Raw genomic sequence first — 15037 nt, forward strand, 5'->3', positions numbered from 1 at the left:
ATTCTCATATGGAAACCTTTTGCGACTATTGTGATGCAATCTCTCAAACGGGTGTGACTCAAGACCAAATTAGATGGGTCTTATTTCCTTTTTCTCTAATCGGCACCGCGAAGCAATGGTTAAAGGGCCTTGACAAGGCCACCCTCGGAATAGATTCTTGGAAGAAGTTGGCTCTAGCTTTCTACAAAAAATTCTACCCACCGGAGAAGACTAACATGCTAAGAGCTCAAATTACGGGTTTTAAGCAAAGGGATGAAGAATTTTTGTATGAAGCTTGGGAGCGGTTCAAGGGAATTTGTCGCTCATGTCCTCACCATAGACTTAGCGAATGGTTTTTGGTACAACAATTTTGGAATGGTCTATATGAGGATTCAAGGAACATTCTCAACATGGGATCAAATGGAATGTTCACCGAAGTTGATGACAATCAAACATGGAACAAGATTGAGGAAATGGCGGTCCATAACTCGCAATATAGTAGACCTCGCAAGGCTACTAGAGGAGGAAAGCATGAAGTGGACTCCGTTACTCAATTGGGTGCTCAACTTAGTGCTCATATTGACACAATCAATTTGAAGTTTGAAAAAGCTATGGCTAGACTTGAAGAAGTCTCAAAATCACCAAAGCATCATGTTAATGCCATGACGGCATCCTCATAATCCCAAGTGGGATATGTGAGAATTGTGGAACTTTGGGACATGACCAAGGTGAATGTAGGGGAACAAATGAACAAGTGAATGTTTTCCAAGCATACAAGAGTGGTACCCCTTATTCCAACTATTACAATGAAAACACCAAATTCCATCCAAATCTATCATACAAAAGCCAAAATGTTCAAAACCCTCAAACAACATACACTCCACCACCCATGAGAAACCAAAATCAAAGACCCTTCTACAATCAAAACCAAGGTTACCAAAATCAAAATCCATATAATCACCAAAATGACCAAGGTTTTGATGTCCAGAAAGCGGTCCTCCAAATGCAAAAGAATCAACAAGAATTTTTCACTCAAATGCAAAAAGATAGCCAAGCAAAGGAAACCACCATCAACAACATCCTAGCTCACACCAAGATGTTGGAAACACAATTGACTCAACTAGCATCTTCAAGCTCACAAAGACAAAAGGGGCAATTACCGCCTCAAAGTAATCCCCCTAGACATGAAACGGTTAGTGCCATTCACTTGAGAAGTGGTACAAGGTATGAAGCACCAAGGAAGCAAGCTGAGGATGAAGTTGTGGAAGCTAGTGAAAAGGAAGAAATTGTGCAAAGCTCCAAAGATGGAGAATCATCAAAAGAAGAAAGTTCAAAGAAAAATGAAGACAAGGTCAAGGAGAAGGAGCCCATTGTGATTAGACTTCCTTTTCCAAGTCGTCAAGCCAAGCCCAAATTTGATGATCAACTTGGAAAGTTCATGGAAATTGTGAAGAATTTGGAAGTCTCAATTCCTTTCACGGAATTAATCAATCACGTGCCAGCCTATGCGAAGTACATGAAAGATATCCTCACAAAGAAGAAGTCGATCCGGAAGCTTGAGACTATCGCCTTCACTAAGGTGAGTAGTGCAATACTTCAAGGGAGTTCACCTCCAAAGCTAAAGGATCCGGGAAGCTTCTCAATACCGTGTACCATTGGCGACACAACGATCAACAAAGCCTTATGTGATCTAGGGGCTAGTTTGAGTGTCATGCCGTACTCGGTGAGTAAAAGGTTGGGGATGGGAGAGCTTAAATGCACCAACATCACACTCCAAATGGCCGATAGATCGACAAAGACACCATTAGGGATATGGGAAGATGTCCCCGTCATTTAATTGGGAAGTTTTTCATCCCGGTGGACTTTGTCATTGTTGATATGGAGGAAGATTCCAACATTTCAATCATTCTAGGAAGACCTTTCCTACACACCGCGGGTGCGGTGATTGATGTGAAATATGGTGAGCTCACTCTAGAAGTGGGAGATGAAAGCATAACCTTTAATCTTGACAAGACTATGAGAGCTCCTCATTTGCATGAACCATGTTTTATGATTGATCATTATAGCCGAAAGGATGAAGGGAAGAAATCGGAACTCCAATGGAAGAAAAAAAGTGAAGATGCTCCATTCAAAGAGCAAGTGAATTGTGACAAGGAGAGCTTGCAAAGCTCGTCAAAATCAACCAAAGAAGAAGAGGATGGCCTCTTTGGCCAAGAGAAGAATTTGGGAGAGTTGTCTCCATCAAATCAAGAGATTTTCAATGATCAACATAATGAAGTTTGTGGTCTTTGGGACGACGAATTTGAAGGGATTTTTAATCCCTACATTGGTAATGCCATTGATCAAGACCGACAACAAGGGCCAAGGTCTATTGAAGACCTCTACCATAATAATGAACAAGCTTTCGATTACTTTTTCAAGGTGTTGAGCAACATCAACAACACCTTGGACATGCCCCCTTGACATCTCATCAAGAATGAGAGTTTGGTAGAGTCCTCCCTAAACCACCATTTGTAAATATTTCTAACTCCCTAACTCGCATTTCAATTCTTGTATTGCATTTTCGTCATCTTTGGATTTTTATTTGCTTTGATCAAGATATTTGTCATGTTTGAGCTGAGAGAAGTGAGGGAGGGACTAACAATCTCAAATTGATGTTTAGTGCTTTCGCTTAGTGTGGGGATGGCAATTGCCTAGGCTATCCGTGTCTTAGTAGTGCCCCCACAATGAAGAAAACAAGATTTGAAGAAGAATAGAAGGTTGATAAGAGATATGCACTGTACACGGATGGAACTGAATCCGGGTACAAGGGGAAGAATCCGAACGGATTGGGGAGAAGACGCCCGTCTTCATGCAATCCGAGCGTACTGGGATGAAGACGCACGTCCCTATAAGCTGAAATTTTGAAAGATTTTTTACTGTAAGAGAATCTGGGCGTCCTGAACTGTAATACGCCCGTCTCTGATAATCCGCCCGTCTTGGATAGAAGACGCCCGTCTTCTCTGCTGAGGAAAACAAGGAAAATTTCCTGGACTGAAATCCGTCCGTCTTCAGGCAAATCCGCCCGTCCCGTATCAAGCAAATCCGTGCGTCTTCTTCTGAATCCGCCCGTCTTTAGGCGAGTTTTATCAAACCCATAAAGTGCAGAATCCGCCCGTATTGGGCAGAATCCGCACGGATTGCCCCTGCAGTTCGAATTTTTCGGTCTTTATAAAATCCCTCCCACCTTCATTCATTCATTCATTCATTCATTCATAACACTACTTCAAAACATCAAAACCCTCATCCTCTCCATCACAAAAACAAAATCCCTCAACAACATTCACCAAAATCAAATCAAATCATCCTTCTAACAACAAATCAATCACTCCTTTTTCAATAAAAATCAAAACCAAGAGCAAAATCTTCAACCTTTGAAGTCGATTTTTGAATTCCTAAAGGCAAATCCTTTCACCTTTAAATCGATTTGGGTACACTACAAATTGAAGATTTTTCATTCTTTTCTTGGTTAGTTCATCAATGGCAAGGACTAAGGGAGCAACAAAGGCAACAAAAGAACCAAAGGCACTTTCGCAAAGGCAAAAGGCTCTTCAAGCAAAGAAAGCATTGGCTATGGTGGTAGCAACACCAAACTTGGAAGTGCAACAACAACAACAACCTTCTATGGGAGCAACAACATCTTCTACTCCGGAAATCGATCAACTTTTGCAATATCCGGAGGTAACTTTTATTTCCAAAACCCATAGAGATACTTTTGCCAAGTTTGCTAGGAAATCAATTCAATCCACCAAATTTATTTGTGAAGACACCTTGGGAAAGTTTGGTGTCCTTGAGCAAACTAGCGCCTTTTTCAAAGCCATGGGGTTAGAGAAATTGTTTGAATCAAAAGAATTGACATACCCCTCCCTTACCTTGGAATTTTTGAGTTCTTTGAAAGTCACCAAAGTTGAGAGTAGGGAGAATCTCGAGTTTCGTCTAGCTAATGTTAGTAGACGCATTTCCTTTAGAGAATTGGGTGAAATTTTGGGTCTTAGTGATAAACCAAGTTATTTTAAGAATTATGGAAAGTATGACCCCGACCCTCTTTGGGAGGCAATTTCCGGGAGGAAATTTGAGGACTTTCATGCGAGTCGTGCTCTTTTAGTCCACCATCCGGGCATAAGAGTATGGCACAAGGTCATAGGAAACACCATTATTGCAAGGAAAGATACCAACCATTTCACCAAACTTGATTTTATTCTTCTTGAATCGGCTTTGAACATTGGAAGAGTACACACCAAGCCTTTCAACTCTTTGAGGCTTTTGGTAGATAGATGGCTCAACATTGATTGTGGGAAGAAGGGCACTACCGTTATTGTCAATGGCGGCCTAGTCACTATCCTAGCTAAGTACTTTGATCCTAACTTCAATAAGGATAACAAGTATAAAGCAAAGGAGGGTGGTCATCTTGTTGATTTGCATACTATGATACACAAGTACAAGTGGGTTGCTCATAACCCTCTTGATACCAAGTATGGATGGCTCACTAGTGAAGCTAGATCGTTCACCTTGCCTTCAAAGATTTGTCGTCTAAGCGTCCACGGGACCAATTATCTACATCCCCTTTCTAAAGAGGCCGAGTATATTATTCAACAACAAAAGGGTGAACTTGAAATGCCCTCCTCTTCCATTGTCATACCACCCTACCCCTTTGAGTATCAAGAGTTCAAGCCGGAAGGAGTTGAAGCTAAAAATGATTATTTGACTCTTCTCATGCAAGCAATGCACAAGCAAGCCTTTGAGGACCGGAAAAATGCTTACTTGGCTCAATATCCACCCCTCCTACACTTAGCTAGGCAAGGACTACTTGACCCATCATGTCCTTTGCCTAGTTGGGCGGATAGAGAAGTCCTATTTCCGGGTGCACCTAGGGCCGTTTCGGGTGACAATGAGGTTGTTGGTAATGAAGAAGTTGATGATAACATTGATGAGGAAGCAAGTGAAGAAGGAGAAAAGGATGATGAGCAAGATGAAGAGGCAAATGAAGAGGGAAGTGGCATTGAGACCACTTCTAATGAGGAAAGTGATAATGGTGATGATATGATGGAAGATTAGCAAGCCTTGGAGGCTCCTACCCTCTCATGGTTTGTCTATTTCTCTCTTTGTTTTAATTATAATTTTGATCATTGTTGGAGTAGTCCTAGCACCATAGAGGACTCACACCTCGGTACCATTGAGGTGTTCTCATTTTATTGTTCCCATTTTCAAAATCCAAAATGACAAATTAGTTTCATGCATTGCATAGTGTGTGCATGAACTACACCCATCCTTGGACATTAGAAATAATGTCTAACTCGGTTTGGGGAAGTTAATGCATAAACAACGGGAGGTAATCTAAATTATCCTCTCCGTCATAACAAAAACCATGCATCATGTAGTGTAGCTTAGTATAGATTGCATTTAGTATAGAAATCATGCATCATCTTTGCATAATTTCCATCATTTTGGCCATTGAGGACAATGCCCATGTTAGTGTGGGGATGAGAATTCTAACATTTAAACTCTCATTCAAAAATCCAAAAAAATTGAAAAAGTTCGAAAATCATAAAAATTTAAAAATTGAAAAACCCAAAAACATGTTTATTTCCCTTTATAGTCTTGTGTATATATTGTGTTTGTTCTATACTTCTTCACATTGATTGACTACGCCACATCCGAGACATGAGGATAATGAAGACCGCATGGTATGATCTTTCCAATCTCCTTTTTCCTCTTTATGTTAATGACTATGTGGCTTTATTTTGATTGATGCGTTATAACAATGTGAACTTAGGACTTGCACTTAGTTTATATTAGTTGCATCATGGCATGTAGTTGCATGTTAGAAATGTTTTGAAAAATGCCTAATTAGGAACATTGACAAGAGCAACTAAGCTATTACAAATACTTGTTCAACTTAAGACTTTGCCTACTAGAATGGTTGTAAAACACCCTAGATAGTGTCATACTAGTGTCTTTTGACCCATGAGCCAAGGCCTAGTCAAGGGTTTGCATGTGAATCATCTATCCAACCCCGTGATGCGATGTGGACTTGGTTAACTTGTCTAGGTGACCTTGATTGACCTTGTGGTAAGGCAACCCAAAAATATTTTCTATCAATAAGCTTGAAGTGCTCATTTCAAAGAATTTTGTCATGTGGAAGTAATTTAATGCCAAGGAACCCTCAAATGTTATGAATTGTTGAATGTTGAGAAATTTAAGTTGTTTTGATGGAGGCGTACCACTTCGATGTGCTTTGGTGCGGGATCCATTGAATTGGTCCCCCACACGGTTGTGAATTCGGCCGCCCAGAGACAGAGTGACTATCACCCCGAAAAGCTATTGTCTAGAGGTTAACCGGTTGCCTAATAAGCGATTGGCGAAAGCAAAGGACACTAGCCCGGAAGGGACAATCCCCGTCTTAAATTTTTGAAATGTGAAAGTGAAATGAGGACAATTTTGAATACTAGTCATATCCACCCGTTGTGAATAAAGATTTGAGCATTTCATTCCCAAAAAGCCTTTTGTCAAGCCACTTGGTCGAGCTTGGGATGATCCATGACCTTTACTTTTGTAGAGAATTCGAGACTTGTCATGTCATATGCTACTAGCATCATAGGGATCATCATTCCACCACCATCCGATCGCTCTTGACGAAAGCATTTGGAAATTGAGGACGAAAGTAGTCTAGTTTAACACCATTTGGAGGTGATTTAGTGCCATCCTCTTAGCCTCAGTAATTTGTTGAACTAGTATTTGTGAAGGATTACATGCTCTTAAATTTGTTCCTCTTTAGTGCCTCCGCCACTTGATGAGGAAGTGGCTATTCCTTTTGTAGATGCATCCATTATGTGATTTTGTGTGCTTAATGTTTGGATGTGTCGCCATTTTGGCAAGACCCACCTTGCCTTGCAAGAAGGCATCCTACCTCTTGGTTGTCTTGTTGTGAGTTGAAGGGGCGGAGTGAGACCCGCTAATTGTCTCATATCGGCTATGTTATTAGGTTAGTTTAAATAATGGTCCTAGTCTTTGTCACCTCTTTACTAAGGACGAGCAAAGGTTCGGTTTGGGGATATTTGATGTGACCATAATTAGCGCATATTTAGCCCCCGAATTAGCCTTATTCTCATGCTTTTTCGTGCATATTTGGGTCATTTCTTATCTTTAGTTCTTTGTTTTGCATATTCTTTGAGATTTTGATCCCTTGGTAGGAAAGGAGTAAGAATCTTGCATTTTCATGGCAAAACAAGACTAAATTGATCGAATTCAATGACCAAGCATCAAGGAGAGACAAGATTAGAAGGCCTTTGTACATATGATAGTAGATGAGCAATGTTGAGAAAGGATCCTTGAGTCCCCAAGGAAATCCCCAAGGAATTTATGAAGAAAAGGGAAGAAAAGAAGAAGAAGCCTTGCAGGGGCACAATCCATGCGGATTGTCCCCAATCCAGCCGTCCTCCAGCTGCAGAATCCGTCCGGCTTTCCACCAAGACGCTCGGATCCCACCTCCACAATCCGCCCGGATTCTCTTGAATCCGCTCGGATTCCATCTCCAGAATCCGCCCGTCCCGACCTTAATCCGCCCGAATTCCAGCACAGCGCGATTTCCTCTTCTCCAAGCTATGAAGAAAGAAGCCCTTCCTTCGGAAAATACCGGCTCCTCCCTGCTAAATCTAAAAAGTGTAATTACTAGTTTAGCCCTTAGTTAACCCTAATGCATCCCCCTAATTTCCACTATAAATACCCCATTAGTCTAATTAGAAGAGGATGTTCTTCTTATCAACAATTAGAGTAGTTAATACCAATCAAATCTCTCTTTAGTTTTGTAATCAACAATTAATCAAGTCCTAATAGAAGTTTTATTTCCTTAATCTCTCTTTTGTTCATTCTTTATTTTGGGTAATTGAAGATTATTTGGGTTATTATTGGGAGATTGACAACCTCTTAATCAAGCATTCAAGTACTTCTTTTATCTTTGCTTTATTTTTGGAATCATTAGTAGGTATAATTCCCTTAATCCCTTTTTAATTATTGTTAATTACTTTTATTTGTTCATCATGTTTCATTTTGTTGGTATGATTGACAACCTTGCTAGCATGATCAACATGATAATGAGTGAGTAGTCTATTAGCTAGGGTTAATGGGTGATTAGGGGAAACAACCATGGGGAATGATTCATGCTTAAATTAATATGCTTTCATGTTTTATTTGCTTGCTTGTTTTGATCTCAACTCATGCACATGTTATATTTGATGAAATGCTAAGCCTATGAATCCTTGCATTTACTACAATCTTCTATCTTTTCAATGAGACTTGTAAGACATAACCCAACTCGAGTCTCATTAGACCATGCATGTTGTTGAGTAGGGAAGATTAAGTCGACTTGTAGGTGTTGTACAATCTAATCGATTCGGCTCCGGGACCCAAACTTTCCTAGGATTGTAAGATATAACCCAACTCAATCCATCACAACAATAATTGCTTGCTTATAATTTGAGAACATGTTTGTATGATCAATTCCCATGATTCCCCTATGATCCCATGACACCCTAGTGCTTTTTAATCAATTGTTTAATCCCCTTTTAATTCATCTTGCTAGTTTATTTTCATTGCTATTTTAGTTAGTGACCTTCTACATCAACCCAATTTGTGACACCCCCAAGACACCACTAGTTTCAATAGAAATCTCATTTCAATACCCGTCCCTTGGGATCCGACCTTTACTTGCCTCTTTACTAATTGTAGAGTTGTTTGTGAAGCTATAAATTGTGTTTTGATTCGGACGTGACCCAACGACCACACCTTTAATTGTGAACACGAAACGGACCGATCACCAGTAACGAACCTGAGATGGCACCATGGCACTATCGACCTGATCAAGGGCCCACCTTCACTCTTCAATTTGTTTTTCCAATAATCGCATACTCGAGTGAAGTCCACCATATACAGCCTCGTTCTCATCGCAATCGATTGGGAATGATATCCTGCCACATCAACTGGGGGCTCGATCAACTGCAGCCTCCCCATCAGCCAAATCTGCAAAGAAAAGAGATGGGACTCAGTCCCACTTTTGGCAAAAAAAAAAAAACGAAAATAGTAAAAAACGGCCGAATAAGACAAAGATGGGTTCTTACCTGTAAAATGATAGGACTCCCAAGATAGGGAAGCTCGCGGTTCGCCTTCCTGTTATCCAAAACATGGATGGTCTCCCCTAGAATCAAGCATGCTAGGCTCCTGTATAGCTCCATTTGCTCAACTATGCCTAGGAATCGATGATCACCCCTCATCTCCTGGTCCTAATGCCTTCGAAAGATATAACAATGAAGAAGGCAGAATCCATAAGCTCGGCACCTCACCACATAGGAGATAGTACAGTCCTCCCTATTTATAAAACTATCAACAAAGTCAAACATGCGGACTCCTTTTGAGGTCACGAGACGGTCCACCTAAGCCTTGGTCAACCTAAGAAAGTCCCTAAATTTGTTTTTGTATCCTTGAGAGCTAGGGGGTATGACTGGAACACCTTTGCGTCCCATCCTCCAACCGCAGCAATTTCTTTAGGAAAAGGGCAAATGTCGCCTCCCGGGAAGGCAAAAACGTGGAAATTTGGATCCCAATATTCAAGACAAGCGTCCAAAAAGGCCCCCACGATCTTCACTAGTTTTAAACTTATGATTGATCCCAAATTGAAAGCACCCATGTCGTGTTTCTCCACATTTGTGAATTCATTCGTCCACTCCTTAATGCGATTTTCAAAGGCATCCATATTTTATTGGAAAAATTGGAAGAGTTTATAAGAGATTTTATGTAACAGACGAAGACGATAAAGAGAGAATTCTGAGAATAGACTCTCAACCGAGGTCTCTATTTATACTATTCGTTGTTTCCTAATTTCAGTTGAGGACGGATCAGCTGGGGAAATGACGCAGCAAATGCTGCGCCACTTCGAAGGATCGCAGCTCCAGCTGCACCTCTTCCCCATGTCCCTTTCCTCGTTTTGACGCTCGTGGATCTTTCCTAATTCCGTTTTAGTTAAACTTTCCTATTCCTATGAGGATTTAAGTTGGTAATTCCGTGTAATTGCCTAATTCGCGTTTCCTAATCACTACGACTTCGCTTTTCAAGGCAAAATAAACATTTCTGCCATATATGCACACTTACTCATTTTTATTTTCTTTTTCTTTTCGGGGAATCATTTCACTCCCTATGTTCAAAATATTTCTCATACACTTAGACATTTCTTTTAATTTCTTTTTTAGGGGTAGCCCTCCCTACCGTCCGGTCGCGTCATTTTTGTCCATTTTCGGACACTTTTCCCATTTTTGTCCATTTTCGGGTACTTTTTTGTTTTTTTCGCGCTTATTTAGGCCATTTATTCCTTTTAAGTCTTTTATCATATGCTTTGCTATACGATTTTCTGCGTAAATTTCGGCAGCATGACGGCGCAAACTGTCTCATGCCAAACCTGTTTTCTAAGCTCACCTACAGATACAATAAACGCCCAGCAGCAAAGGCACACATGCCATCATATATACAGCCAAAAAAGCAAATGTATATCGAAAGTGCGGGCTCATGCCCAAAGTGACGTCTAAAATGTAAAAATGTACAACAAACAGCAAACAAACTAGTCCAGACGACCCCTCAACTCAGCTACTGTCGCCTCAAGAGCGGCGATCTCGGCATCTCTGGTCTCGAGCTCCCCCAACAAGCGGGCCATCTTCTCCTGGGACTCCACCAGCTCACGCTCCAGGCCACACTCCATCTACACACACAAGAAAAGATAAGATATTTTACTCCACTTTCCTTCACAAGTTTGGAAGTAGTAAAGATAAGGAGCAACAAACGGGAAGAAAAGGTTCATACCTGCCTCCTAGAGCCACCAGCAACGGCCTCGATAGCTGTAGCTAGCAGCCGGTTGGCCAACCTCCACAGCGCCACATGACTGGACGGTGCCACCTTCATTCGAATACAGAAAAGGTTCAAACAAATGCATTCATATGTAAATAAGACATCAAAGAATAAAGACATCCAAAGCTGGGGGCTTACCCTCCTCACGATGTGCTGCCACTCGTCCAAGCTAGCGTCGGTCACCACTTCGCCGAAGTCGCGGATCTCCGAGATCGTCGTCATGCCCGTCGCGTTAGTGTACTCTAATGTCTCTGGAAAAGCTATCGTCTCGAAGCCCGCTACCTCGATCTCCTGCAAAGCTCAAATCATTTGTTATTTTGATGATCATTCATCATTTATTGGTTTTCTCAAAAATGACAAGTAGGTAGGCTTACCATGATCGGCCAGTACGCCAACTTCTAACGAACAAACTCCGCGTACTCCGCACCAGGAAGAAAGAGGGCGTCACCACTCGCACCAGCTAGGTCTGTCGTCCTCTCAGCCTCCGAAGGCTCCCTAAACATCGTCCGTGGAGGATCGATGGGAACCGTGAAAGCGTCGCGGGAGCACTGTCGAGCAAAACGCTCACCCAAGTACCACACGGGCCCCATGTGCGTCGTCAACAACAACCGACTCGAACTCCAAGGACAAAGGACCTTAGCCACGAAAGCAGGAGCTCCAGTGTAGCTCTCCCAGGGCCGGGGCACCCACGAAATCAAGAGGATGGGGGGTCATTCCTATGATCGTCTCCAAACAAAAGAAAAAATATAAATGAAAATCAAGATACTTACGCTGTCCAAGCTCAGGGCGTTCACGCCCCTCCAGCAGACGTCGTACGAAGACCGCTGACTCTTCCGACAGCACACGATTTAGTCTCTGATGACAGGGTACTCCCTCGAAACGTCCGCCGCCCTCTTGCGCGTGAAACTGGGAAAGTAAAAGTACACCCACGCCTGTATACAAAAATAGTGATTACAAATTTATTCCCTACAAAGTGATCTTTCATGTGTTCAAAAAATAAATGGAACAAATAAACAAAATAATGATCTTTCATAATTGCAAGGAAGGTTCGTACCTTCAACAGAAGTCCAGGACCGACAGTGGCAGGAGAAGTCTCCTTCTCCATCAACTCCGGACGAACCATGGCCCTCATGTAGCAAGTGAGGACCGCAAAGCTAGGAGTAACCCAGTCCCAATGACCTAGGCTATCCAAGTCACCAAGGAATGGAAGAAGCTTCATCGACAGCCTCTCCCCCTTGTCTCCAAAGTAAATCGAAGACAAGAACCACCAAAGCCACAGACGAGCCCTCTGCTAAGTAATACAAGGAAGTGGAGGCACCATCCGCCCGTCCATCCTCACCCTCGCCTGAATCCTGCCGCCAAAGTAGTCACGCGTCTACTCTCATGGCCATCGACGGCCACACCACTGGCTCCTCTCCACACGGCAGACTCGAAATCATGCCGTAGTCCTCCACAATGACCCCGATCTCTCCAAAAGGCATATGGAAAGTCGAGGTCGTGTCCCAAAACCGATCAAGAAAGGCTCGAATCAGGCAAAGGTTGGCCCGAATCTTCCTTTCCTTGATCTCTCTCCAAGCCTGCACCAAGGCACCAAAAGCTCCCTGCTCGATGATGGCATGCTCTCCCCCGTTAGCTTCCCAAAGGCATCCATCATCATCGTGTAGCCGGAAAAGGACCTCATGTTCCCAGCCACCTGCGTCAATTTAAGAGAAAGTTTTATTAAGCATAGCAAATGACGAGGAATGAATGAACAAGAAGGGAATGAGAAGTGAATGAACAAGGATATGTACAACGAGAAATGAACAAAAGAAATGACAAACGAAAGACTCTCCATACTCCTTGCCGTTCTGTACGACAAGTGGCTCTCTCCTGCCCAAATGAGATATCTGCCATCCTATTTCTCGGCCCCCTCTGGCGCTCCTGCGAGCTGGTGGCCGCCTCGTCCCTGGTTAGCCCTCTGTGGGGCCTCGTCCTCCTCCTCCTCTAAGTCCTCCTCCATCGCCTGAATGGTGGAAGGCTCAACGTCGACTTCGGTCTCCATGAAGTCTCTCCCCGACGTAGAAGGGACATCCTCTGCAATCAAAGCAATATAAAGCAAGATTTGAAGCATTTTCAAGCATTTTTTTCGAGCATTTTTTATCGTAAAAATGGCATTTCTCGCCATCTTTGGCCGCGCTTTGCAATGTCTAACCACTCGTGTGGTAACATGGGTCGAGAATAGTCCAAGTCTGAGCCTAGTTACGCGTTTGAGCCGAAAATTCGGCAGCATTTCACTACAAGGTTAAAAATGCCATATAAAAGTGTCCCGGAGGAGTTGTCACAAATCAAAAATACGACATGATAGCAAGTTTACCCACTACTCAAGGGTTCCAGAACACTAAGTTTCATCAAAAATAGGCTAGTATAGGGCCATTTTCGAAGGGTTTTATGGTTTAGCGGAGAAACCGTCATATTTCGCCCTCAAATCCTTAATACTCGACGAAAATTCGTAAGGGATATATGGTTGTGTTCCTAACATTGGCAATTACTCATTTGTAATGTCAATTTCATGAGGCAAATTCATTTGAGGCAAAAGCCCCAAATTTTCGAGTATAAGGGTATTAAAAACCCTATTTTTTCGACCTAAAATCAAGCTCAAATGCGAATTAAAGCAAGACCGAGACACATACCCTGATTTGTCATGATTTATGGCAAGATTCGATCAAGTTTTCGACGGAATTTGGTTGGGTTTTGATAAAGGAATGAAGAATTGTGTTTTTGAAATGAAAATAACACACGACTGAAAGTCGGGTTTTTACCCAGACAAGAACGAGCTTAGGAAAGGACGCAGCACTAGCCGCGCCTCTTCCAAAGGTCGCAGCTCTTGATGCGCCTTTTCCTCAACAAGTTTTTCTAAAAAATTGTTAAAATTCGTTATAAATTCGTTATTTGTGCGCCCGGACTTTGTGCGCCTCTTCCTCAACATATGGCTCCATTTTGGCGTTCACTTGGTCCAGATCAGCATTTTGTTCAATAGGTTACAAGACAACCACGACATTTACTTTTCTTCAGCGATGCTAAGGACGCGTTGTTGTTGATTTATTCTCTTCAACGATGCTAAGGACGCGTTGTTGTTGATTTATTCTCTTCAACGATGCTAAGGACGTGCCGTTGTTGATTCGATACTTTTTATCTTTCTCCCCAGCGGTGCCAATGGCGCCCCGTTGTCGATCACAGCGAGAGTTTGCTTGAGGATAGAGACAGGCAGATTCCCCAAAGTCATCTATATTTTCCCCGGCGAGAGTATCCTTAAGGACAGAGACATGCATATTCCCCAAAGTCATCTATATGTTTCCCAGCGAGAGTTTGCGTGAGGACAGAGAGAGGCAGATTTCCCAAAGTCATCTATTTGTTTTCTAGCGAGAGTTTGCTTGACGACAGAGACAGGCAGATTCTCCAGGTATGGTTTCTTCTTATGGTTGGCGAGCTTCCTTTACGTAGTCTAATGGACTTTAAACGACCCTCCCCGATAGTCGACAGACTCTAAAATGTTCCCGATGATAGGTCCTTGGCTCAAACCCCTTGAGCCGCCTCGCGTCGCCATAGTAGTCAGGTTGTAATCTTCGATTGACCTGATGGCTATAATTTCACTTTCGCCTTGTCCAAGCCTCAGTCAAAGTGGGGGCTCTGTAGATACCTCATTGCTGCACCTCCCGCCAGCCACCCAGTGATGATTGGGCCGCATGTTAGATACGCGGAGCGATTTTATGACGGTTCGTAAGTTCATCGACAAGTGACAGCTCAAACACTCGAGTCAACCTCATGGTCGTCATTTACGCGCCGATACGGTCGTTTTGACAGTAATTAGAGTTCATTTGGAGTCGGGGTCAAAAACCGCTTTATTTTCTAATAAACCGTTTAAATGCCGAGTCGGAATGTTCCGGAATATTCTAGAATTCTCTGGATATTTATTCCTAGTTTTATTTTAATATCTTTAAGAAATTATCTTCCGTATATTGTGTTTTGTGGAATAAAGAAGTATAGATCTACCGAAATTCCATAACAAAACGCGGAAATCTAGCTTGCAGAGGAGGAAACCTCTGGGGAAATGATGCAGCAGGTGCTGCGCCTCTTCCAAGAGTCGCAGTGGCTG

The 15037-nt window shown here is 42.5% G+C and overlaps 1 non-coding gene across 1 annotated transcript; it reads right to left on the minus strand.

Moving 5' to 3' along the window:
• Window positions 1-215: 215 nt before the first annotated feature.
• LOC141593436 (small nucleolar RNA R71) lies at window positions 216-322 on the minus strand. The gene has a single exon (XR_012521518.1). It is a non-coding gene; the product is annotated as a small nucleolar RNA R71 (small nucleolar RNA).
• Window positions 323-15037: the final 14715 nt, after the last annotated feature.

Source organism: Silene latifolia, chromosome 7 (genome assembly GCF_048544455.1).
Source record: "Silene latifolia isolate original U9 population chromosome 7, ASM4854445v1, whole genome shotgun sequence".
NCBI lineage: Eukaryota > Viridiplantae > Streptophyta > Magnoliopsida > Caryophyllales > Caryophyllaceae > Silene > Silene latifolia.